A 27,636-nucleotide genomic window follows, 5' to 3' on the forward strand; every position below is an offset into this window, starting at 1 on the left:
TTAAAAGGAAAATAAAGCAAACACATGTTCCAGAGCTTTTCCCAGCCGCCCACGTTTTACTACTTCTACATGTCTGACCAAAGTTACTGGAGAAATAGTGTTGCTGGTAATAAATCTCTCTCTTTACCTCTAAGTTTTAAGACCCAGATTGTAGTTTTGACCTTATCCACCTCTTTTCATTGGTAGGTAGTCCTTTGGTCAATTCTGATCACCCGTATTCTTCAGGATTTCTCCTTAGCTTAGTAATTGTGTCTTTCAAACTGTAGCTCCTTACAGGAGTGCAGCATGGCAGGACGCTTTCAGAGTGCTTTGAAGATCAGTCCTTTTTACCACTTTATAACAATCTGACTCACATCCTGGTCTAGCTTACTGTGGCATGTGCTCACACACATCCTATGCACAGAAATAGCACATACGCTTCCAACCCGTCGGCTGGTCCCTGCCGCCCTGACAGGCAGAGCAACTGGTGAGGACGGTCCGAGAACTGCAGACAGTGTCAGCACTACGCGTGGGGCTGGCACTCCCCAGCTAGAGTGTCTTACCATGTTTGGGCACCGTTGGTGGTTGCAGTCACTCAGCTGACAGTTCCAACACATTAATCCCAAAGAATACATGCTGTGTTAAAGCTGCTTCTGCTTAAACTATTGCAAACAGTGCTACATTCTCACACACACTCGTGTATCTACTTGCATCTCTCCAGTTTCCTAAATCACAGCACCACCTTCGCCAGTCATTTATGTCAACATGGGGTGAGGTAGGAGGTGCAGAACATTTGAAACATCTGCATCGACTTAATCAGTGGAGCTGTGCCTCCCCTGCGGCGTTTAGTCTGTGAAAGCGGAGAGGTGGCCGCTGCTGTGCCTTCTCTTTGTCCGTGCAGTCGATGTGTTAACCCTCAACAAGGGGTCTCATCACGGAGGCCCCTCTTACATATTGAAGGCTCTCCTTGAGGTGTGTATCCATGATAGTGGTATGAGAATGGCCACCGTGTACTGAGCTGTGTGTCTACACTGTGCTAATCATTTAGGATTTCTATCTACATTACACACAATCATGCGCACACAGAAGCTAAGCCCTGGCCCAGTAAACCCTCCTCATCCTCACTTCCCCTGGAAAGCAGAGCCTCCCAATGATCATGTGAATTCTCTCCCCAGCTGCTGGGCAGATGGGTGGTGGAGCTTAGTATCTGGGGAGTGGGCAGAGTAAAAACTGTTGAGAAGGTGCCACTTTCGGAGAACAGGCTCCGAGGATGAGTGCTTCAGGCAGTGCTGACGGCCGAAGCTGTGGTGTGGGCCCAGCCCACCCTCTGGCCTGCAGGGGTGTGCAGCCCTGGCAGAGAGCGTGCTGGACAGACAGTGCAGCTGCAGGAGGAGGTGGCGAGTGTGTGGTAACTGCTGCACGACCCCCAGGAGGACCTATGGACTGCGCCACACCCAGAGGTCTCCCCATCAGCACGGGACAGCACAGACGGCAGGTGGAATGGTGGTGCGTTGTGCTGCTTTGCTGGGGGTCAGATGGGGAACGAGGGGCCTGACGGGAGCTGGCATCACATCATCACCAGCAGCCCTCGGGTACCTCTCGGGCATTGCCCAGGTGCCCAGAGCTCTGCAGAGAAGATGGCCTAGTGAGGGTGTGTCTCCAGGAAGGAGTCCTGATGCCTTAGTAGTGAGCGCAAGAATGGAGACTCTCAACCTGGAGTTCAGTCATGCATCTCACCTCACCTGTGGCCCATTCTTCCTTGTTCAGTCTTCTCTCTCGTGACATCGTAAGCCTAGTCCCCCCCTTTTTTGTGTGCTGAGCAGAGGGGGCAAGTGGGACTACAAAGAGGACATGGTGTTTTGCAGACATTGCTCTTCCTAGGCCAAAGCTGTAGGTGACAAGAAGAGACACTTGATATTTCTACACAATAGTTCAAATTTCACGGTGTTAGGTTTGAAGTGAAATCACTCTTATGTGAGAAGTGGCCTTTACGGATTAGAATGTGTCTAAGCACTGCCTTCCCATCAGCATAATCTTACACTGACCCTGAGCTTCAGGACACTGCCCTCCTCGCCTCCCTGCTCTGCTCTAGGAAAATCAGAATGCAGAGTCAGCATTGGAGGGAGTAACTCTCCTGTTCAGGAGCTCTGTAGGTAAAACCCACGACGGTGATTGACTTCAGAGCAACTTTCAGTATTCTCCATATGAAAACCCGTCCCCTTCCAATGTTCCTTCGTTTCATGATAGTTGGCATAAAATCTTTAGGAACAAAAGATTGAGCTTAGTTTCTAAACTGTAGTTTTCTTGACCAACAAAGAATTCCCATCAAGTAGGGAATGTTCTGATATATTGATAGTAATAATTTTATTTTAATCAAGTAATAGCTACCTAAAAATTCTACAGCCTTTTCTTGATTCTTTTCTTGTAGCCAATTAAAAAATACCTTGATTCTTAAGATTTTTTTTAGATTATTTTTTCAAAATGGGTGGGTGGAATCTGATTGGCTCATTCCTGAGAAATATTCTTTGCCCCCGATGACAACATCCAGATTTTTAACTTTTTTTTTTCCCTGACTCTTTTTCTGTGTGATGACACATCCTTATTTTCATTTCTACTCTCTTATTATTCTGGCTCCCTGGACTGTTTGCATCCTAAAATACTATTTATTTCATACTGAACCTAAACATCATCTAGGATTTATTTCTGGACCCGGCATGAACCCAAGTGTGTTCCCAACCACTGGGTACAAACCTCCCGGTCTGGCTTCAATCACAGTGTCTCTGTGTGACAAGGAGAACACTGTGAAAACCACTGTGGTGCCTGGTGGGCTTGTCCACATATTTAGCACAAAAGCATTTGGAAGGTACTGTGGTTTCCTGAGAGTACGAGGTTCTGTATAGTCTTTAACAGACTGGACTTTGGTCATAAAAACAGTACTGTTTTTCCCTTTTAAGAACTCTAGAAGAAAAAACCTCTTGATCTGAGTTTTCTAGCAGATATGCCTGCTCTCCCAGTACCAACACCTTGTCAAATGAAAGGGAGAAGTGTCTTCCTCTGGTGTTTAAGCACTTCTCACTATAAGCCCTTTTCATTATAAGTCAAGGAGTAGAACTAAGAAGATAGTGAAAATTAAAAGGGCAGAAAATGTCCAGCTAGTGAAAACAATAAATAATAGTAATGCATGAAACAGAAAGGATCTCACTGCACTGCAAGTAACATAACGGGAAATAATTAGTGTCAAAAATCATTGATTAATGTTTTATCATTTACATACAGACATCCTTCAGTCCTCCTGATTTTGGTAATATTAAATGAGGTCCTCAAAAATAAAAAAGGCCTCTGAATATTGACAGGCAAACATGAACAGGATGCCAACACAGGTGAGGTGTTCAAACATAGTATTGCAAAAGAATTGACAGACTTGGAAAACAGGGCATGGAAATCCAACCTGTAATCAATAAAGGTGCAAAAAAAAACAGAGAAGGCCAGAACAGACCGTAATCAGGGAAGTGCAAACACACTTAAATGACATGTTTTTTGAACCTGAAAGACAAAAGACCGGATTTTGAAGGCTGCCCAAGGAAGGCGGGAGAACATTTAGAGACGTCCAGAAAAGAACAACTTCCTCACAGGCTTTGGAAACAAGAGGGCTAGAGAGGAAAATATAAATATGTCTTGTCCCCTAAAAGAACAAGAAGGCTTGGCGCAAGACATTGGCCAGGCTCAACAGCAGCAAAGACCCTTCTAAGAAGCACTAGATTAAAGAGACTTCAGAGACCAACAGCTCCCCAGGTGGGGCAGTGGTGGCAGGTGGGGCCTGTCCTTGAGGTGGGCCTCACAGCCAAACCGTAGGTGTAAGTGCTGAACTTCATGAAGAGTTCCTGAGAGGGGCCCATCCGTGTGTGGCTCAGCAGTTGAGTGTTGAGGGAACCAGGAGGTCACCAGTTTGATTCCCGGTCAGGGCATATGTCTGGGTTGCAAGCTCAGTCACCAGTTGGGGGTGTGTAGGAGGCAGCCAATTGTTGATTCTCTCTCATCATTGATGTTTCTATCTCTCTCTCTCTCCCCTCCTCTCTGAAATCAATAAAAATATATTTAATAATTAAAAAAAAAAGAGTTCCTGAGAGGGGCCTGAGATGCCTGCCAACTTACCCTGAAACAAGGAAGTTCAGGCCTTACTTGGGTAGTATTCTAAATAAGAGAAGGAATAATATATATATTATATATATATATTTATATATATTTATATATATATAATATTTATATATATATAAAACAGCCTAAGCGACTGTTACAACCGGAACAACCGGACGACCAGTTGCTATCAGGTGCACTGACCACTAGGGGGCAGACACTCAACGCAGGAGCTGCCTCCTGGTGGTCAGTGCACTCCCACAGTGGGAGTGCCGCTCAGCCAGAAGCTGGGCTCATGGCTGGCGGGCGCAGCTGCAGCGGCAGTGGAAGTCTCTCCCGCCTCCACGGCAGCACTACCGAGCAGCGGGATGAGCAGCAGCAGAGCTGCTCCTGGCCCCGGCTGGGAGTCCTCCCTGGCCACCTGCCGCTTCAGCACTGCTAAATCCCTCGGGCCGAAACCTGGCAGTCTGACATCCCCCAAGGGGTCCCAGATTGAAAGAGGGCACAGGCCAAGCTGAGGGACCCCATCTGTGCACGAATCTGTGCATCGGGTCTCTAGTAATTAAATAAAGGGGAGGTTGTTGTGAGACAATACTATCTTCTCCCTCATTCTGGTCACCATGCAATTACAGATCCAGCTCAGGGCAGTCCCAGCTTTTCCACAGCACCACAGATCTTTTCTCTAACCTACACTAATCAGTCTGTAAACCCAGAATCCTACAAATGATTTCCTTGATCAAATCAAGGGACTGAAGTCCCTGAAGACTGTCCTTTGTGGAGCAGGAAGTGCATAGACAATAGAATTGAACTTCCTTGGTTCCAGCCACTTACCAACCCTGTGGCTTTGAAAAAGTTGTTAACCTCTCTGTAAAATGAGAGTAATAGTACCTAGTGCATAATGTTGTTGTAACTGAGTTAATACATAGGACGCAGAAAATAATGCCCAGCCTAGCACATAATAAGTGCTCAATAAATATTAGCTTCATCACTTCATTGTGTTGTTGTTGTTGTTGAAAGCCAAAGAATTTTCAAAGGCTGAATTTAGTTAACCTTTATATTGGTTTACTAGAGGCCCGGAACACGAAATTCATGCATGGGTGGGGTCCCTAGGCCTGGCTGGTAGTCAAGGCCAATCGGGGCCAGGCTGATCAGGGCCGGGCCAGAGAGGAGGCAACAGTCACTGGGCCGGGCACAGAAGAAATGGACGCTGACACCGCCATCGTCGGCACTCTGCTACCACATGGTTCCCCGCCTCCCCCCTCCTCCTTCCCTCGCCACTGCGCTGCCACCACAGTGGGCCAGTTGGGGCCTGCTGGCTCAGGGGAGGGACAGGGCACGGGAGGTTGGCCGCCGGCCCCAAGAAGGGAGCTGGCCCTTGGCCCCCCCTGGGAAAAGGGCCGTATCCACCACCTCCCACCCCCGGTTCCCTGTCCCAGCCCGGGGACCAGGGGGAGGGACCGCGGGAGGTTGGCCAGCTGGGGGAGGTTGGCTGTGGGAGTGCACTGACCACCAGGGGGCAGCTCCTGCATTGAACATCTGCCCCCTGGTGGTCAGCGTGCATCATAGCAACCTGTCGTTCCGGTCACTGAGACTTTTATATATATAGATATTGGTCTCTTGTCTCATAAAGTCTTCTGTCTCAGAGAGTAGGGGAAATTTTTGTCAAGTTATTTGAAATGTGAAGTTTGTTGTTCAGGGATTGAAAATGCTATTTTTGGATAAGTGTTTCTACCTTCTCTCTACGTTATCTTGGTCATTTTATTGATGATTTGTTTTCAGTTTTGAAATTGTATGTCTTGCAGGAAGTAAAAAAGAGATAACACTCTAATTGATTATTCAGCTTAAAATATTTGATGGAAAAGAATTTTAAAATTACTGTGCGTGCATGTGTGATCTTTTTGGCATTTCCTTATTTTAAAAGTGATTATGTAAAAAGCAACGGGCAATTTTAGGGGCATGCTAGAGGCTATTCATTCAACACACATACATATTGATTATGTACCAAGTGCCAAGCACTGTCCTGGATTCCAAAATAAGTGAGGCATAGACCCTGGCCAGGTGCTCACAGCTGTTGGTATGGGTGGACCTGCAAACAAGCTCTAATAGAAATGCAGTGAACAATGGGCCTCACCAGCCTCCAGCTGGGGGGTGGAGGTAGGCAGACTCAGCAAAACTACTCCGAGAAAGCATTCTTTTTCCCCAAATTTTATTTGCATTTTCTCTCTCTCTCTCTTTCTCGATAATTCAGTGAATTTTTTTGTACATTTACAGAGCTGTGCAGCCATTGCCACAACCAATTTTGGGACATTTTCATCACCCCAAAAAGAAATTCTGTACTCATTAGAAATCACTACCCATTCTCTACTTTCCCCCCGAGACCCTGGCAACCATTATTCTACTTTCTGTCTCTATGGATTTGCCTATTCTGGACATTTCACATAAATAGAATCATACAATATGGCCTTTGTGTCTGGCTTCTTTCAGTTGGCACAATGCTTTCAAAGTTCATCCATGTACTAGCATGTATCAGTACTTCACTCCTTTTTATGGTTGAACTAGTGGCCTGGTGCACGAAATTTGTGCATGGAGGGGGTGTTCCCTCAGCCCAGCCTGCACCCTCTCCAATTCGGGACCCCTTAGGGGATGTCCGACTGCTGGTTTAGGCCCGATCCCTGTGGTAGTCGGACATCCCTCTCACAATCTGGGACCGCTGTCTCCTAACTGCTCACCTGCCTCCCTGCCTGATCACCCCTAACCCCTCTGCCTGCCTGATCACCCCTAACTGCCTCTGCCTGCCTGCCTGATCACCCCTAACGGCCCTCCCCTGCCAGCCTGATCTCGCCTCCAACTGCCCTCCCCTGCCGGCCTGATCTTGCCCCCAACTGCCCTCCCCTGCTGGCCTGGTTGCCCCCAACTGCCCTCCCCTGCCGGCCTGATCTCACCCCCAACTGTCCTCACCTGCAGGCCTGGTTGCCCCCAACTGCCCTTCCCTGCCAGCCTGATCTCGTCCCCAATGGCCGCCCCCCCTGCTGGCCTGATCTCATCCCTAATTGCCCTCCCCTTGCCAGCCTGGTTGCCCCCAACTGCCCTCCCCTGCCAGCCTGATCTTGCCCCCAACTATCCTCCCCTGCAGGCCTGATCTCACCCCCAACTGCCCTCCTCTGCTGGCCAATTTGGTTCTGATTGGTCAGTTTCTATGCCAGTCAGCGTCAAAAGCTCCACCTCCTAGGCAGACATTGGCTCTTCACAGTTGACCCAGATTTGGTTCTGATTGGTCAGTTTCTATGCCAGTCAGCATCTCTGGACCTATCAACGGGGCCTGATCAGAAAGGCAGGGCTGATCAGCAGCCCCGGTGGAGGCCTGGAGAGAAATGGAGGCGTGGCTGCTGACCAGACTGGGAGAGAAAGAGAGAGATAAGTGCTGATCAAAAGCTGCCACAGAGGCAACAGATCAGTCCCTGCTTCTCTCTTCAGACCTCTCTCTGGCCCTGATTCTCAGCCCCCTCAGCAGTCAGTGCTGGGGCACCACGCCTGCAATGGAAGCAGTCAGCGTGGCAACCCAGCGCTGACTGCAGGATTGAGCCTCGGTCATTACTGGTCGTTACGACCCAGGGTTTTTATGTATTACGATAGCATTCCATTGTATGTCTCTACCACATTTTAGTTTTTCATTAGTTCACTTTGGGGACAATTATGAATAATACTGCAATAATCATTCATGTACAAATTTTTGTGAAAACATATGTTTTTAATTCTCTTGGGTATATACCTAGGAGCAGAATTGCTGGATCATATGTTAACTCAATATGTAATATTTTGAGGAACTACCGGACTGTTTTCTAAAGTGACTTCATTGTTTTGCATTTCCACCAAAAATGTATGAGGATTTCAGTTTCTCCCCATCCTCATCAACACTGTTGTTTTGATTAGAGTCATTTTAGTAGGTATGAAATGGTATTTTTGTTGTGGTTTGGTTTGCTTTTCTCTGATGACTGACAATACCGAGGGGTATGAGGCAGCAGATGACATGGTAGAATAGGACATGTGTCCACAGGCTTGGATGGATTATGAAGCCATTTTTCTATTTAGGGCTTGAGTTCAATGACTTGTCTCTGAGCTTTGTTTGAATTTGGCAGCCACAGAAAAGTGCCCATCCGCTTGGGCTGGGCCACCGGCTGACGACTTGTTGTCAGATCCTGTTTTCTGCCCAGTGCTAAGGCCAGTCTGGAGTTGAGTTGTGAGGTCCTGGACATCACTCGCTTCCTTGGCCTCCAGCAGGAAATCCTGGTTTCTTTTTGTTTGGGGGAAGTTTGCTGACAAACACATTCATGGCTCCTTTCCCACCGGTGCCCGGGAAATTCCACACCACAAGTGTTGCTATTCTGCCCTTAATGTGAGCCTGCCATTATGGTGACTCAGAATGGCACTTGCCAAACACTGGCAGCTATTTTTCAATATTATTAATATTTTAAATGCATACTTGGTCATGAAAAATGACCTACCGAAACTTTTGTTTGTTTTATCAATCCTCACCCAAGGATATTTTTTCTATTGATTTTTTAGAGGGAGTGGAAGGGAAGGAGGGAGGGAGGGGGACAGAGAGAAACATTGATGTGAGAGAGACATCGATTTTTGCCTCCCTCACACACCTTGGCCGGGCCAGGAATTGAACCTGTGACCCTTCAGTGTACAAGTCAACGCTCTAACCACTGAGCACACCTGATAGGGCTCTACCCAAACTTTAAATGAGAAACAAAATTGGGGGGGAAGGGGAGTTGGAGGAAGGGCACTTCTCTTACTTTCCATATAGAGCAGCTCATCATAATAAAACATTTCACAGACGCTGGGATACAGGGATTAATCAAAAAGGTTTGTTCCTTGCTCCCTTGAGTAATAATAATAATAATAATAGCTAATGCTTAGTGCATTGTTGAGTGCTTTCTATATATTATTTACTCATTTGCTCCTCTATGCGGTAGGAACTATTATCCCATTTTATAGGCGAGAAGACTGAGGCACAAAGAGGTTAAGTAATTCACCCACCGTCTGGTTGCCAGTATGGTAGCTAATCTCAAAAGCTGCCTTCTGCTCCCACCATCCCCACCACCAGGAACCACACCTCCCAGTATTTGTGCCCTGGTGTCGTCTCCTCCCCTTGATCAATGGGATTCAGCAGAAGTGGTGTTTCTGACTTCCCAAGTCAAAATCACAGGAAGCCCTGAAGGTTCCACCTGGACCTCCTGGCATGTTTGTTCTGGGGAAGCCACCTGCCACCTAAAAAGTCCAGCCCCTCTGAGGCCACCATACTGTGAGGGAAGCCCAAGCTAGGCAGCCTTCGCCTGTTCCAACCAACCCAGCTGAGACTCGAGAGAAGAAGTCGTGGTGGGTGACCAGCTCCAGCCTCAACTGCCATCTCATGACAAACCCCAGTCAAGAACCACCCAACTGAGCCCAGTCAACCCTCAGACCAGAGGAAACAACAAGTTGTTTAAGCCACTAAGTTTTAAGGTGACTGATAACCAAAGCAACAAGTAAGTGGCTGAGTGGGATTCAAACCGGACAGCCTGGTTCCAGATCACATGCTGTTAACCACAAGGACACAAACCAGGGATACACTACCCCAGACACCCCCGCCCCAAAAGACAGACAGACACACGCACGCACGCACGCACGCACGCACGCAGCAGCACTGGGGAAGGGTACCACCTGGGCCAGTTTCCATGTAATTGGTGCTTTTCTCCTACAAATACCACATCTCCTGGGGGTTTTCTTTAGCGCCTTTTGATGGTAATCTTTGGGAAAGACAGTGCACACTGCCCTGCATTCCCATTCAGAGGACAGTGGGAGGGGGAAGAGGTTTGCTTACATTGAAATCTGCCGTGCACCGCACTCTGCTAGGTGCCTCCTGCCCGTTTTTGAAGTGCATACTGTGTCAGGCACCAGGAGCTTTGGTTTTGACAGCAAGGGAGTGGGCCCTGTCTCTGCCTTCCTGGAGCATACACTGGGGCCAATGGAGGAGCCCAAATGCAAGCAGAAGCAAAGACTTGGAGGAAACACTGGCTGAGTCCCACGTCAGGGCTTTTCTACTTTAGATGGGTAGTGAGAAGAGGTCTCTGAGGAGTGGCATTTAGGCTCGGACCTAAAAAAGGGACCGCCTGGCAGGGAATTGGGGGAAGGGCATTACAGGCAAAGACCAGTTCAGCAGAGGCAGTAAAGCATCAAACAAACTGTCAAATTACAGTGGTAAGGTTAGGGAGAGGTGGGGGAAATAAGAGATCAACTGAAGGACTTATATGCATGTATATAAGAGTAACCAACGGATGCAAAACATTGGGGGGTGAGGGCATGTATGGGAGTGGGGTGGGGGTGGGGGGCAATGGTAAGATATGTACACATATAATACCTTAATAAAAATTTGAAAAAAAAAAAAAAAAAAAAAGACCAGTTCAGGAAAGGCTGGAGAAGTGGTGGGCAGTGAGGTCGGGCAGGCCTGCTGATGTTGGCCTTAGGGAAGTGTGTTAATTTTATGCTGAGAGGAACAGGAAGCCATTGAAGGATTATCTCTTTTAACCTCTTGATTGCCCAGAATTATCACTATGAGCATCCGGATGTTCTTGTATTGGGGCAATACCAGAACTAGCCCTGGGTCTGTCTCAGTTTCTGTGGGTTCATTTGGTTGGTTGATTTCCTCTTCCCTTGACGCCAGGCTGTCACTGTCATTTCTTCTGCTCATTCTCAAGTCACCCTCTCCCCTCAGCCCCCCACTGCCCTGGAGTCAATGAGGCTATGCATGATGCACTGGAGCCTGGACCAGTGATCCTTGGGTTACGGGGATCATATGCGACTTTCTGGCCTCAGGATAAACAGTTAACACAGATTATTCCTGGGAGTTCTGGGATGGGCCCAGAAAGTTGGCTGTCAGGGGTCCTGATGCAGGAGATCCCCGCTTTGAGGAATCTGGAGTAGCACTGAGCCTACCCACTCCTATGTACTCTGCCAAGTGAAAGAAAACATGATCACAAACTTGGAAAACCCATCAAAATGGACTTGAGCTATGTCCCACATCTCCATTTCACCAGTGTGAATGCTGCCCTCAGATGACAGGACAGAAGATATAAGTGAAAGAGGGGGTGTCTCTGGATGGGGTGAGGGGCAGCCCAGCATTGGGCTGGGCTGTGTGACTAACCAACATCCTCCCGAGTGAAGGGAGTAGGGTCACTACCCTGCAGGTGACCAGGTAACTGCTATTGCATCAGCCTCATAGGCATATGCCAGTCTGGCCTGATGTTGCAGAAGTGCCTGATCCCACACACCCTCTCTGTGCAGGGCATTGCCAGTTATATTTTTCTTTATCTTGCTTTGTGTTTGCCTGTGCCTTCCCTTGATGTAGGAGCACCCCAAAACGCTTCTAGACCTCTTTGGAAAGTAAGATGTTTAGCAACCCCTAAAGAAAAATAAAGAATGAATTTCTTAAAGATTTCTCATTTACATTTTCAAATATTTAATAACTTCACTGCTGTCATGGGGACATTCTTGTTATACAGCCTCCATCCCTATTGTTACATGGCAAAGCCCTCTGTTGCTAATCACTGGGGCAGTAAAGTTCTCTGGACCGGAGAGGGGCAGTATTTTGCCAAGAAACACTGGCCTGAGACATTTTTCCATTTCCCTGGCTCTCCCACCCACCAGCTGGAAGACCTGGGCAAATTACTCCACCTCTGTGAGCCTCGGTTTTCTCCTCTGTTAAATGGGGAGAAAGTACTTTCCCTCACAGGGTTGGATCTTGTGAGAAGCTGAGGAATCTGTGTCAATACCTAAGTGCTCCATAGACATGAGCTGGGAAGCACACTGAGTGAGAGGACCCGCAGTGTGGATGGAAGTCGGGTTTCCTGCACTGGTGTCCCGCAGGTAGGCATCTTCACCAGGTGGATGTGGAAACACACTGAAAATAGTGGTGCTTTCAGGGCATCTGGGTTTTCCATGGAAGCAGAGGGGGCAGGCCGAGTGCTACCCCAGATTCCTCTTTTTACTGTGGTCCCTGGAGAAGGCTGACCTGAGCTCAAATCTGGCACCTCCACTTTACTATGGGACCCTTGCAGGGTTGTTTGAAGAGAAAGTGAAACAATGTGTGCAAACCATTGAGCATAGAGTCCTGTTGAATAACTGGTGGTGAGGGAGGTCTTTGCTCAGGTCATGGAACGGGGATGGTCCTAGCATAGACTGACCAGGATCGAAGGGTTGGCTCAGCCAAGTATCTGAGTTTCCCCAGGGAGAGCAGTTGGTGGTCAAGTCCTGAGACTCAGACAGAAAAGGACTTGGCTCTTCCAGGGACCCAGAAAAGGAGGTAGGGGGTAAAGGAAAATTTTGGCCTGGACAGCAGAGCTGTGGAAAGAATGCCAAGAGATGCAGGCGGCTGAAGAGAATAGCCCAAGGGAGTGTCCTCCTTTGGCCCAGGGCCCCAGCTTTCATCACGTTTCCAATCCTTTTTGACAACACCCTCTTTCTCGTATCCGGAGATATTTCTCAGGTGTGCTGTGACCTAGTTTCCTCAAGAAGCCTCTAAATCGCCTGGATTCTTTTAGTCTCTTTCTCAAAACCACCTCCTGCCTGAATCCAGATCACAATGCAAAGCATAAGTCAGACCACTGATTCAGCACTTCTCCTTTCCCAAGTGCTCTTCAGGACCACTGCCTCATGCTTGGGACGAAAAAGTCAACTTACAGAATGTTAGTGAAGAGCGTCTGTCCCACCCACACCCCACTCCTCTCCCAGGGCAAGCCCATCCGCAGTCTCTCAGGCTTCCTCGCGGAGTGGGATCCTCTGCACACTGCTCCGCACCAAGATTTCCCCACTTAGCAGGAACTCGTGGGGCACGTCCATGTCAGGACTTTAGAGCTACTTCCTTCTTATTCCATCTAATAAGATGTGCCAACATTAATAGCTGGAATCCTTGGATGGATGACACTCTGGCTGTTTCTAATCGTTTGCTGTTACAAACAGCACAGTAATGTGCAAATGTAATTACAAGATTCACTCCTAATAGAGGGATTGCTGAATCAGAAGGAACTGTGATCTTTTTACTGTGTAGCTGATGCCAAATGCCCTCTCCAGAAGATGTGACTATTTACATCCCACCAACAAGGCAGAAGTGCCTGATCCCGCACACCCTCCCTACGCAGGACATTGCCAATTATTTTTTTCTTTATCTTGCTTTGTGATTGCTTTATCTGATAGGTGAATGCCATCTCGTTATAATTCTAATTTTCATTTCTCATTATTAGTGTGGTGGAGCATCTTTTCATATTGACAAATCTTTTCAAAGTGTTTCCTTTCTGGAGGTACTATTGGTAACTACAGGACTTTTACTTGGTAAAATAAGTGACTCTTTTCTTTTTAATCAGGAACCCAGTGTGGACTCACATGGTCCCCACTGACTTGATCTGTCTTTCCTTCTGTGACATAAACCCAGAAATAACTATCTCTGAGTAATAGTTTGGCTTTAGGAGCGAGTTAGCTGATAATTCAGTTGCTGGAGCTGGACTTCATGACTGGCTATTTTCCAAGTGCTCACAGAACACTCATGCAACTCTGGGAAAGTTTAAAAGGAGGAACAGGGCAGGGCAGGGCATCCAAGGTCAGAAGGTGCTTACAAGCCCTTACAGGCTGTTGATCCCAAAGTTGTCATCCTCTTGGTTTAACAGTTCTCTTTAGAAAATTGTGGCTCGAAGAAACATTATCTTTTTGCCCTTCTGAACTACAAAATGACAAGATTGAAGCCTTGTTTGTAAATATTTGGCCTCATCACGCTTGGGTGGAGTCTGTATACTATTGGCATTTTGCCCCAAGAAAACCCAATGCAAGTACAGACTGACTGTCTGATTTATAGACGTATTGTCTGAGACTTTCTTGCCCGAGGTACACAAAGCCCACTTGAAAATGAGGAATGGGCAATTTCCCTGTGCATTATTACACTTGATTCCTGGATCCAATTAGTTATAATAATAGAAGGTTAAATCTAATGACCCCTTAAGCATCCTTGAAAGTCTCAAATTCTATGACTTTTTGTCAGGTCATTTCTTTCAGCATAGAGTTGTTTAGAATTGAGTGACAAGTAAGTTAAAATTCAGGGCAACTAACTCTCCCTATGGAAACATGAAGGACCTTCAAACCAGCCCAAAATGTCACAGGACATGAGTCCAGTGGAATGACTATGATAAAATGACAAAATGAAACGTGCTACTTGATAATTTTGTCATTTAGATTTAGTCATTGAGTATTCCTGTAGCCACTTAAACGGTTTTGCATTCTTATGCTGGTACTGTAGCTAGTTGATATCTACTGTACAGACACTAAACAGATTCTCCTGAGAACATGACTCTTTATTTTAGAAAAGCTTAATATTTAGAACCACCATATATAATTTCTTCTTTCTTTTTTCACCATATATAACTTTGAGATCTGGAGAGCACCCTCCCCGGTCATCGGACCCATCAGACAGATGTAGGAACTAAGGGCCGGCAAAGTGAAATGGCTGCGCCAGGCTCTAGGACCTGCAGGTTTTTCTTGGTAGATTTTCACCAACTTCTGTCTCAAGCAAAGAACCTAAAATGCCTTGTAAGTTACTGTGTGTTTCTAGGGCTCAGTCCTCTTAACCTAATTTTTAATCTGAGATGGAAAATAAGATATGAACGCTAATTTTCCCTTTTACTGGGTCATGTGACCAGAGGTAGCATTGTTCATCGGGCTAAATGTTCAAGGGCTAAATGTTCAAGTGGAGCCTTTCTCTGACCTCGTCCAAGATGTGGTGTGAATCTGTGGTGCGAGGGGCCTTCAGGGTCACGTGGCCCCATCTGCCCCGTCGTTATCTTCACAACATCCTCCAGAGGAAGGAAAGACAGGCTGTGGGGTTGGCTTATTTATTTTAGGAGGAAACAGGCACAGAAAAATTATTTCACAGGGTCTTGTACTACATTCCAAAGGAGAAGGAGTGGGGCGAGGAGATAGAGGATACACAACACCAAGCCCCTCCCAGGACAGGCTCAGTCCTAGATTTTATTTCAATTCTGATATGTTCAACGGCCAAACCCCTGCAGGCCAGGCACAGGGAGGCTGGGAACTCTGTTCCTGTAGGGTTTATTCATAACCAGTGACCTTCTCCCAGAGGTGGCCATTGCTAGCTGAACACCCTGAGGGAGCAGACACTGAACCTCCACAAAATGAACTCAGGACGCCTGTGCAGACGTGGAGGCCACAGTGTTTGTCATCTCCGGGCAGCCTGTTGATCTCCTAGATGGGCCTTAGTATCAGCCCCTTCCCACCTACACCCTCTGTGTCTGGTCACCTGGGAGGAAGAGGGAGCCAGCTGGAGAGGAGAGGGAGGCAGGGAGGCTGAGGAGCTGAGTGTCTGTGACTCTTTTTCACACAGCTGATGGGGCTGCCTCTTCCCCCAGGGGTTGTGTAGTTGCAAAGACGCTACTTCACCCTCACTGTTTTTTGAGGTGGCCATAGATTCTAAAGCACTAGAAATCCAACCCCAACCACTGTAAACACCATCGTAGAAGAAAAGGAACTCCTTTCTCAATGTTGTTAGCCCAGTCGCCTATGGACCAATCATTTTTACAATATGCTTATTTTTTCTTATTACAAAAATAGTATATAGTCATTGTAGAACACTCAGAAAACTACTTTTTTTAAAAGATGAAAAAAGAAGAAAATAAACGTGATCCCTAATCACACCATTCTGGTATACCTATGGTACAGTGCAGTGGGTAACAGCACAGGCTCTGGGCTCCGTCCCTGGGTTTGAAGTCCCTGGGTTTGAATAGGGCCTCCCCTGGGAAATAGCTGTGTGCCCTTGGGTTAGCTATTTGGCTTCTCTGGGTCTTTGTATCTGGGGATAATAACAGTCCCCGCCTCGTGGGGTTCTTGTGAGGATTGCAGGAGAGTCTGTTGGTATCATGCTCTCAGAGTAGTGTAGGAATGTCGATAGGGCCCAGTAAATATTTGCTACAAGTATTTATTTTTAGCTATTATTCTACACCAACCCCATTAACATTTTCAGAAACAGCCTTTTCCAGTTGCAAAGTAAACTCAGCCTGGAAACAATACAAGGACGCTTTGCACGTGTTTAACTGAAGCAGCTGTTATTCTTAACTGAAGTGACTATTTTTGAAAATACATATTTAATACCTGAGGGATCCCAGATATTTGATGTTTATTTTTAGCCAATTTGTACTTGCTATATTTAGTAACAGCCTTTTAAAGAAACTCACAGTACTATTTAAGTAACTAAATCCTCTAACTTGCTAAAAAAAAAAAATCAGTTACACTTCTTATTCATGTCAATTCACTTCATTAAATTAAGTTTATTCTATTTTATTTTTATTTTATTAGTTTAACGTGGGAATCTACCCTCTTAAATTTTTTTGTTGACACTATATCAGAGGTCCTCCATTTCTCCCACTTTGCCCCTCAACCCAGTCCTTTACCACATTATTGTCTGTGTCCATGGACTCTGCATATATGTTCTTTGGTTAATTTATTCCAGTCCCTCCTACCCCCTACCCTCTTAGATGTTTTAGTTTATAATAGAGTATTATTAACTATAAGCACTGTGTTGTACAACAGATCTCTAGAACTTACTCCTCTTTCTTACCTGAAACTTTCTGCCTGTTGAATAGTAACTATCTGTTTTCCCTGCCACTGGCCCCTGGCAACCACCACTCCACTCTGTGATTCTCATATTGACTATTTTAGATCCCTTATGTAAGTAGCGTGCAGTATTTGTCCTTCTATGACTGGCTTATTTCACTTAACGTAATGTCTTCCAGCTTCATCCATGTTGTGCATACTGCAGAGTTTCCTTTTTTAATGCTGAATAATATTCCACTGTATGTATGCAGCCATTTTCTCTATCCATTCATCTGTCAATGGACAGTTAGGTGTTTCCACATCTTGGCTATTGTGAATAGTGCAGCAGTAAACATGAGAGTGCTAATATCTCTTCAAGATCCTGATTTAAATTCTTCTGGATTGCTGGATCATATGGTAGTTCTATTTTTTAGTTTTCAAGGAATAAGTCAAATTTATTGAAAACCTATTATGTTTTATAGTAGATACTGGGTGTACAGTGGTGAATGAAATGAGAGGTGGGGTGTCTGCCTCGTAGAATTTCTGTCTTGTAATCACCAAATAAATATATCACTATCTACACTAATAAAAGAGCCGAAACCGGTTTGGCTCAGTGGATAGAGCGTCAGCCTGTGGACTGAAGGGTCCCAGGTTCGATTCCAGTCGAGGGCATGTGCCTTGGTTGCGGGCACATCCCCAGTGGAGAGTGTGCAGGAGGTGGCTGATCGATGTTTCTCTCTCATTGATGTTTATAACTCTCTATCCTTCTCTCCCTTCCTCTCTGTAAAAAATCAATAAAATATATTTAAAAAAAAGAGAGAGAAACACGCAAATTAACCATCACTCCGCTACGCCAAGCCATGCCCACCAGCCAATCAGGAGCGAGTATGCAAATTAACCCAACCAAGATGGCGGCCGGCCACGGAGCTGGAGCAAGCAGGAGGCTTGGGTTGCCCCTGGCAATGGAGGAAGCCAAGCTTCCCGCCCGCCCTGGCCTCCGCTCAAGGCTATGAAGTTTTGATTATAGAAGATAAATAAATCCCAACAAAAATGGCTGCGGCCACAGAGCAAGCAGGAGGCTTGACTCTGCTCAAGGCTACAAAGTTTCAATTATAGAAGATAAATAAATCCCAGATACCAGGGCCTCCGCTTGGGTTGCTGGGGGGTGTGGCCAGCCTGCAAACCACCACAGGCCCCTCGCCCAGGCCGCCCCATGCCCCAAGGGAACCCCCACCCTGATCCAGGACACCCTTCAGGGCAAACCAGCCAGTCCCCACCTGTGCACCAGGCCTCTATCCTATCTAATAAAAGAGTAATATGCAAATTGACCATCACTCCAACACACAACATGGCTGCCCCCATGTGGTCCAAGATGGCTGCCCCCATGTGGACACAACATGGCCATCACAAGATGGCCAGCAGGGGAGGACAGTTTGGAGAGACCAGGCCTAAAAGGGAGGGCAGTTGGGGGTAACCAGGCCAGCAGAGGAGGGAAGTTGGGGGGGACTGGGCCAGCAGGGAAGGGCAGTTGTGGGGGACCCAGGCCTGCAGGGGAGAGCAGTTGGGGGGGACCAGGCCTGCAGGGGAGGGCAGTTAGGGGCAATCAGGCTGGCAGGGGAGCGGTTAGGCATCAATCAGGCTGGCAGGGGAGTGTTTAGGGGGTGATCAGGCTGGCAGGCAGAAGCAGTCTGGGGCAGTCAGGAAGGCAGGCAGGTGAGCAGTTGGGAGCCAGCAGTCTTGGATTGTGAGAGGGATCCCAGATGGGAGAGGGTGCAGGCTGGGCTGAGGGACACAACCCCCCCCCCCCCCCGTGCATGAATTTCATGCACCGGGCCTCTAGTCTATATATATATATAAAAGGCTAAGCGACCGTCCGACCAGCTGACTGGAAGCTATGATGTGCAACGACCACCAGGAGGCAGATGCTCAACACAGGAGCTGCCGAGCTGCGGTGACTTGGCAGCAGTGGTTCTCGGGTGACACACCTCGGAACCAGAGAGGAGGGAACCCAATTCCAGGGTGCATCACCCAAGATCTGCCCTCTCACAATCCGGGACTCCTTGGGGGATGTCGGAGAGCTGGTTTCGGCCCACTCCCTGCAGGCCAGGCCCAGGGACCCCAACTGCTGGAGGGCCCTACTCACTCCACAGACACCCTTTGAGCCATGGTGCCAGCCGGCTGGAAGGGACCATGGGAGGTTGGCTCCAGGGCGTGTCTGGCCCATCTCACTCAGTCCCGCCTTGCTGGCCACCTTCTACTTAATTTCCTTTCAATGTGCATGAATCTGTGCACTGGGGTACTAGTAGAGTATAACTGCTATGGAAGAAAAATTACAATGCTATAAGAATATGTATAAACAAGTGCTGGTTAGTATGTGGAGAAAAGGGAATACTAGTTCACTGCTGGTAGGAATGCAGACTGGTGCAGCCACTATGGAAACAATGTGGAGTTTCCTCAAAAAATTAAAAATGGCCCTGGCTGGTTTGGCTCAGTGGATAGAGCGTTGGCCTGCGGACTGAAGGGTCCCAGGTTCAATTCCCGGTCAGGGCACATGCCCAGGTTGCGGGCTCGGTCCCCAGTGGGGGGCATGCAGGAGGCAGCCAGTCATTGATTCTCTCTCATCATTGATGTTTCTATCTCTCTCTCCCTCTCTCTTCCTCTCTGAAAGCAATAAAAATATATATTTTTTAAAAAAATTAAAAATGGAACTACCATTTGACCAGTGATCCCACTTCTGGGAATATATCCTAAGAATCCTGAAACACCAACCAGAAAGAGTATATGCACCCCTGTGTTCATTGCAGCATTATTTACAATAGCCAAGATCTGGAAACAGCCCAAGTGCCCATCAGCAGATGAGTGGATAAAAAAGCTGTGTAACATTTATACAGTGGAATATTATGCAGCTGTAAAAAAAAAAAAAAAAAAAGGATCTCACCCTAGCTGGTTTGGCTCAGTGGATAGAGCATCAGCCTGCAGACTGAAGGGTCCCAGTTTCAATTCTGGTCAAGGGCACATGCCTGGGCTGTGGGCTTGATCCCCAGTAGGGGGTGTGCAGGAGGCAGCCAATCAATGATTCTCTCTCATCATTGATATTTCTATCTTTCTCTCCCTCTCCCTTCTTCTCTGAAATTAATAAAAACATATTTTAGCCCTAACCGGTTTGGCTCAGTGGCTAGAGCGTTGGCCTGGGGACTGAGGGGTCCCGGGTTCGATTCCGGTCAAGGGCATGTACCTCGGTTGCGGGCACATCCCCAGTGGGGGGTGTGCAGGAGGCAGCTGATCGATGTCTCTCTCTCATCGATGTTTCTAATTCTCTATCCCTCTCCCTTCCTCTCTGTGAAAAATCAATAAAATATATTTTTTTAAAAAAAACATATTTTAAACAAAAGGATCTCTTACCCTTTGAGACAGCTTGGAGGGACCTGGAGAGTATTATGTTAAGCAAAATAATTCAGTCAGAGAAAGACAAGTATCACATGATCTCACTTATGCATGGAATCTAGTGAACAAAATAAACTGATGAATGAAATAGAATCAGAAACATAGAACAGACTGATGAATCTCAGAGGGAAGGAGGGCGGGGGATGGGGGGGCAGGGTGTGGGAAGAGATTAACCAAAGAGCTTATATGTGTATATGCATTTCCCATGGACATAAACAATAGGGTAGTGAAGGCCTGAGGTGGGGCATGAACTGGGTGGAGGGGAACAGTGGGGGAGAAAATGGGGGAACATCTGTAATGCTCTCAACAATAAATATTCTTTTAAAGAACATGTATATTGGTCCTAGCCAGTGTTCTCAGTGGTTAGAGCGTATGTCCATGAACCAAAGGGTCATGGGTTCGATTACCAGCCTCGGTCCAGGCACATGCAGGAGGCAACCAATTGAAGTCTCTCTCTCTCTCTCTCTCTCTCTCTCTCTCTCTCTCTCTCTCTCTCTCTCTCCCCCCCCCCCTCCTCTCCCTCCCTCCCTTCCTTCCACTCTCTCTCAAAATCAATGGAATAAATATCCTCGAGTGAGGATTAACAACAACAACAAAAGAATATGTATATTGGAGATGGAGCAGAGGGGAGGGCATTCCAGGCAGAGGAAAAGTCTGGGCAAAGGTGCAGAAACAGGAAAGTACAGGATGCTTTTGGGGAACAGCAAAGAGCCCAGTGTAGTTTAGGTTTAGTAAGAGGCTATGAGAAAAGGCTAGAGGGGTGAGGTTGGGGCTAGTGATGGAGAACTTGTTCTGTAAACAGGTTCTAAAAGTAATCAGGACCCTCACAGTTTTGGGGATTCTGAGCCCTAAGAAGGGGTGGGAATATTTGACGGCTGGATTGGAGAGGAAGAAGCAGGGATGAGAAAGGCGTTAAGGGGCAGGGACAGGCTGTGCTGGACAATCAACTAGGTGCTAGAGGGACACAAAGATAGACATGACACGTAGGGGTCTGGGGGAGAGAGGCTGGTGTTACACAAACAAATCTACACAATCAGTGTTGGGGGAGTGGTATGAATGCCCACCATGGAATGTTAGCTGCCAGCTCCAGAGGGGCAGCCAGGGCCTATCAAAGAGGAGCAGTCTGAGCAGATCCTTGGGCAGAGTCCAGCTTGGCCAGTGGCCTGGCCACCCCAAGAATGGAGCTGGGGGCATGGGAGGGAGAACCTGGCCTCAGTCCTGCTGTCCTTCATTATCTTGCATCCTTTTATTGACACAAGTCTTGTTTAAAACTCACGTAATTAGAAACTTGGCTCTGGGAGCAAATTGAAGCTTTTTTTTTTTTTTTCTGTTCTATTAAAACTATTCTGCCAAATTTGCCTCCTTAGGGCCCCCACCCTATATTTACCTGAGCCAGGGGGCTACTGTTCTAACCTCAGATGCCATTTCCTGGTGGGTCCCTGTGGCCGGGATGGAGACCAGTTTCCATGGGGGCTGTGACGGAAGCCCCTGATTGGGTGGAAGGGGCCCTTTCCTTCCTGCCCCCTCCCTTAGTTCCCAGAACATGGAGCCAGGAATGCCAAGCGGGATCTTCCACAGGACAAATACTCTTTCCCAGCTCCCAGGGCTATAGAGCTTTTGGGTCTTTTTGCAAAGATAGAAATTATATTTTTAAACATTGGACTGATTATATCTCTGTTTTGTTCCAGGCTAATAAAAGTCCCACTGGAAGGTCTTATAGAACTGAAATGTCTATAATTGAATGAATAAATTTTAAAAATATATTGAGCACCATGGAGACAGTTCTATTATTATGTTGATTCCTGCACACACACATACCCCACACACACTGGTACTTACATTCATACATACATACATACATAACACCGGCATGCATGCTCACATGTACACTCACACACACACACACACACACACACACACACACACACACACTCAGAGCTTTCTTGTCCCTAATCCATCACCAAGAGAGGCTCTTTTCACACCACGGCCAGAAGGCAGATCATGTGAAATTACACGACTCAAAATTCTAATGGATTAGCCAAATTTTAACATTAATTTCTTTGATTAAGACTGATTTCATCTAAAGTGTAGGGCTCCTGCTTTAGCTAAATTCAACTGCATATCAGCCTGATTAGCTACATGGCCCCTTGATGAGCAGATTTCATCTTCCAGGTCCTTCAGCAGTTCGGGAGATGCATATCTTTAAACCAGTTTAGCAACTTTCGTTTCTTTCTTTCTTCCCTCCCCTTTCTTTCTTTCCTTCTTTATTTTCCTCTTTATTTCTTCTTTATTTTTTACTTTTTAAGTCAATTTTATTGAAGTACAGCATGTAATAATGCACTTATTTTAATTGTATTCAAGTTTTGACAAACTTGCATACTCGTGTCACCAACATCATCATTAAGAAATAGAAACTTTCTGTCACCCTGAGAAGTTCCTTCTTTGTTCATGCCACTTGGCAGTCCGTCCCAGCTCCACCCTCAGCCACAGGCAACTGCTGATCTGTCACTGTAGCTTAGCTCTGCCTGTTCCGGGATTTAGATTAAATGGACTCACACAGTGTGTGCTCTTTAGTGTCTGGCTTCTCTCACTCAGCATGATGTTTCTGAGATCCACCCGAGTTGCATGTGTCAGCTTATCGCTTTAATTCCACTGTGTAGATGTACCACAGTTTATCTGTTTACCTGTTGGGGACATTTGGATTGTTTGCATTTGAGGGCTATTATGGGTAAAGCTAGCAGTCTCCTTTTTATAGTTGTATGCTCCTCAGCAACAGTTTCAGCCACATCCTAGGCACTTGGTAATTATTAATTAATCCATTCTTTACTTTTGTATCTAACATGTTTTGTTAAATTCCAAGATGTATTTCCAATTTCTGGAGAGATGTGCGCCAAAAAATAGTTTCAAGCCAAATCAGGCAATGTTTAATGCACTTCCACAGAAAACATTCAGTCCTCAGAAGCGTTTGCTGAGACCCGCTCTTGGTGAGCACTGTTAGATGCTGAGAGAGCAGGTAAGAAGGGGCCCTGCCCCCAGACGTTCCAGGCCCAGCCGGGGAGACGCCTGCGAACTAACACAGTAAGTTCTCTGGGTGCTATGAGACCCTACAAAAGCCCAGGAGAGCTAGGGTGGCTTCTCAGAGGGCACAGCTCCGTCTCTGAGGCTGAGTCGGAGCCGTGGTGTGTTCACTCAGAAGTGGGCACCAGGTGGACAACGCATGTCTGCACCAAAGACAGTCAACTCAAAATGCAGACACTGTGTAGGCCAAACAAAGCAGCAGCGGGGGCCACGTTCAGTCTGAGGACCACTGGTTTTCAACCCGCTTTTACGTGGTAGTCCTGTCACGTCACAGACCTACTTCATGTTAAATGGGACCTGGCCACCTTCTATAACAGAATCTTTGGAAAAATTCACTACTCTCCCCTTACTGAGTACAGCATACACCCTGCGTTATCCCAGCCAGCGTGCTTATACACTGGACTTTCTTACGCCAGAAAGTATCTGCGATAGAACCATGGATTTCTTTTAGGTGTAACCTGGGGTCTTTAAAACCAACTGGTAGAACTCATCCATTTCACAAGCAAGAGAAGAAAGGCCACGAGTTCTATTTATAAAGCATGAGCGGCTCTCTGCGCAGGCAGTGTCTTCTACTCGCTATTTTCTGAGCACCAGTCCCCTCGCTTGGCTCATGCTTCGTTGCACTGTCACCTTTACGCTAATTAATTTTGTTTCTCTCCATGGTGGCACACTATACTTTGCCAAGCTAGACAACCTTCAACAAATATTTATTGCACCTCCCACCATGGACCAGGCACTGGACACAAAGATTTTAAAAATAACTAGTAGATAACATTTTGGAGAGCTTTCTAGGTGCCAAGATGATTCTAAATGTTTCCACATATGTTAACTCCACATCCCCATGAGGTATGTGGATACTATTATTAGCTCCATTTTCCAGATGAGGAAAAGAGGCACAGAGAAGTTAAGTAACTTGCCCACATCTCAGAACTAGTGAGTAATGGAGCCAGGATTAGGTCCCAGACAGCCTGAGTCCGAAGCCCACACTGAGAGCCACTCTCTTGTGCAACCATGAGGAGGATATGTCCCTGCAGTTAAAGAATTTATGGTCTAATAAGAGAGCCCCATCCATCCATCCAATGATAACACACTGTAAGAGGGTGTGATAGGAGCGTAGCAAAGGGCTCCGGGAGCTCAGAAGAGGGAGCAGTTGAGTCCACCTGCAGCCGAGGAGGGAGTAGAAACAATAGTACTAGCTCATACTGATTGAAAGGTTACCACATCTCAACACTATATTGAGCACATTAAAGGCATTTTCTCATGAAATCACTCACTAACCTGATTTTACAGATGAGAAAATGGGGCCTTAAAGAAGTTAAGTAGCATATAGCTTAATCAAGGCTCATCCACGTGTTTTGAAGAATGAGGAAGATTTAGGCTAGATTTCTAGATCCTAAACCAGAGGGGAAGGGCTTGCCAGGGCCAAGGCCCAGCATGAGCAGTGATAGTAGAGCTTGCATGAATTTTAAAATCCATCTTCAAATAGATTCAAAGTCTGTGTTTCCTCAATTCCATGATGCACCATCTAACCATCTACTGGTAACTTTTTTTTTTAAATATATTTTATTGATATTTTACAGAGAGGAAGGGAGAGGGATAGAGAGTTAGAAACATCGATGAGAGAGAAACATCGATCAGCTGCCTCCTGCATACCCCCTACTGGGGATGTGCCCGCAACCAAGGTACATGCCCTTGACCGGAATCGAACCTGGGACCCTTCAGTCCGCAGGCCGACGCTCCATCCCCTGAGCCAAACTGGTTAGGGCGTAAACTAGTTTCTTTTCATTATTAAAAGTTACCAGTAGCCGAAACCCTGTTCTAGGGGTGGAGGGTAGTGGTGGTTGCACAACCACATGAATGTACTTAATGCCAATAAATAATAATAAAAACTGGGGTGAGGGATTGAGTAAACCAGCCTTTTTCAGCTTTGATAATTCTGTTTTCTTCTGAAACACTGATTTCTTCACCTTTGATTGTGATATCTGATGTCTGACAAATGATCCTTTTGCACCTGCTCAGTGACAAACACCTATCTACCGACCTGTACTACTCTAACCTTGTTAAGCTCTCATTGTTATTTTTTTTTTTCTGTCCCTCCATTTCATATAGGAGGAGGGCACAAATAAATCCTCCCTCTTCAGATCATGGCAATTTTAATCTATCCCATAAGCATAGCCACCAAAATCTATTATTAGGAGAAAATGTCTCATTGTTATTTTAAAACAAGAGAATGTGTATGTGCAGCCATTCCTCCAGAGATGAGTAATGGTTCACTTATAATAAACTTACATCTGGCAGTTCGGTGCCCTGTAACTTTTTATTGCACCAAAGCATTGGAATAAAGTGTTTTTTTAAAAAAAACATCGAGCCAAAAAACCGGTTTGGTTCAGTGGATAGAGCGTCGGCCTGCGGACTGAAGGGTCCCGGGTTCGATTCCGGTCAAGGGCATGTACCTTGGTTGCTGGCACATCCCCAGTGGGAGGTGTGCAGGAGGCAGCTGATCGATGTTTCTCTCTCATCGATGTTTCTAGCTCTCTATCCCTCTCCCTTCCTCTCTGTAATATATCAATAAAATATATTTTTAAAAAAATTTAAAAATAAAATAAAAATAAAAAAACATCGAAAGTAACTATTAGGAACCCAAATTTAAGTTAAAGTTTAAACACATGTGGGGCTATCAGGGCTAACCCCTCAAGCCAGGTGGTCCTTGGAGGAAGAGATGCTGTCTGCTTGGCTGACCTTGCGTGTGCACCTGTGGTGACAGTTATGGGAGTGGCAAGTTTCCTTCGGTACTGATTGTAAGAAGCAGGCAGAAGTCAGAAATTGTCGAATGTGGCGGGGGAGGGCGGAATTATTTACCAGTCATGGCCCTTGGTAGCACACCAAAGAAGCTGATTCTGGCTAACTTAAGCAGAAAATGAATTTTCTAAAAGATCAGGTTGTTCACAGAATGAATGAGAAGGTTGGAGAACTAGGCTCAAAAACTAGCTTACGAAGCCACCACCACTATGAATGAAGTCTCATTCTCTCTTCTCCCTGTGTCTGCATCATTCCCTCAAGATGCAGTAATTCGCTGTTGTGGGAGGCGATGATTGTCTGATTCTAGACCACCTGTGCCCTAACCTGCTATGATGAGGCAAGGGCCTGTCGGCCACACCTGCAGCTGCTTTGTCCCATAAGGAACCTCCCAACCACAACAGAAAGGGTGTTCAGAAAAATACACGTTGTGCACCCAACACAGGTATTCTTTTACCTGTTTCTGAACCTCCAGTTACCTGATTTTGGTCACAAAGGAGACCAAGTGAGAGAGTTTTTGGGTCAGAGAGAGGCCAGTCATCACTACTGGAAAAGCACGTTCACAGGCAGGTTCTTCTGGTGGGCGGGTCCAAGCTGTCTTCCCAGCTCCCAGGAACAGCGCCTCCATTCATCTGCTGATCCACCACCAGGACCTGCGGCTCTCTGGCCCACAAGCCAGTCCCCAGTGACAGAACCACTTACTCTTATCTCGGGAGACAGTTTGTTCTGGCCTCACAGGGAAAGAACTCAGAGTGAGAGCTTGACTCTAAATCTTTACATGCTGCTGTGTGACCCGTTCAGTAGGCTTTTTTATTTTCCTCTGTTCTAACTGGCTGCTGACAGCAATGACAGTAAACTTGGGCCCACATTCTGAGGACTACTTTTGTCCTCGTCATCCCCAGGGAATCAGGAGTAAGGCAGAGTAGAGAAGTGAACCTCCTGACCCGGGTGCTGATGATAAATACCGCCTTCGGGCAGCAGTTTCCTCCGGGAGGAGGTTGAGTCAAGGGCTTGGGGACGGGGTGCACACGCGGCTTCAGCATTGCTGAACATTCTGGTTTTATACTAAAAATGTGTCTGAATCAGTTTGCTCGTTCAAAAACTCCCCTTACACCTGCTCTTCAAATTTCATGGGAAGTTTAGTGCATGGACTCCTTTATTTCTGCCTAATAGATCATTGTCCTCTGGACACTTTCTCATCTATCTTAGATCCCTCACTCCCAATATCCCAAAATGAGTGTTAACATTTTTGTATTTCTGCTGCAGTATGCATCCATAGGCAATTGAGTATTTCTTTCTTTTGTTTTTGCATTTTACCTGAATGTTATCAGACTGTACATATCCTTTTGAAACTGATTTTTTTGTTTTTACTCACCAATTTTTTGGAGATTGGCCTGTGTTGACAAGTAAAAATCTAGTTCATCCTCAGTGCTGTATGGTATTTTGTTATATAAATAAACTAGACTTATTTATGATTCTCTAGACTTGTATGTATTTGGAAGTTTTCAAAATCTAAAACAAGAGACACAAGCACTAAAGTAGGAGTCAAGAAAGATGCCATCCAGGCTCTGATTG

At 46.4% G+C, this 27,636-nt stretch overlaps 1 protein-coding gene across 1 annotated transcript in view; it reads left to right on the forward strand.

The window, feature by feature from the left end:
- EHD4 (EH domain containing 4) overlaps positions 1–27,636 on the forward strand; it is a 91,979-nt gene that overhangs the window by 31,270 nt on the left and 33,073 nt on the right. The gene's annotated exons all lie outside the window — the stretch shown is intronic.

This window comes from Plecotus auritus (assembly GCF_963455305.1).
Source record: "Plecotus auritus genome assembly, chromosome: 1".
Classification (NCBI taxonomy): domain Eukaryota; kingdom Metazoa; phylum Chordata; class Mammalia; order Chiroptera; family Vespertilionidae; genus Plecotus; species Plecotus auritus.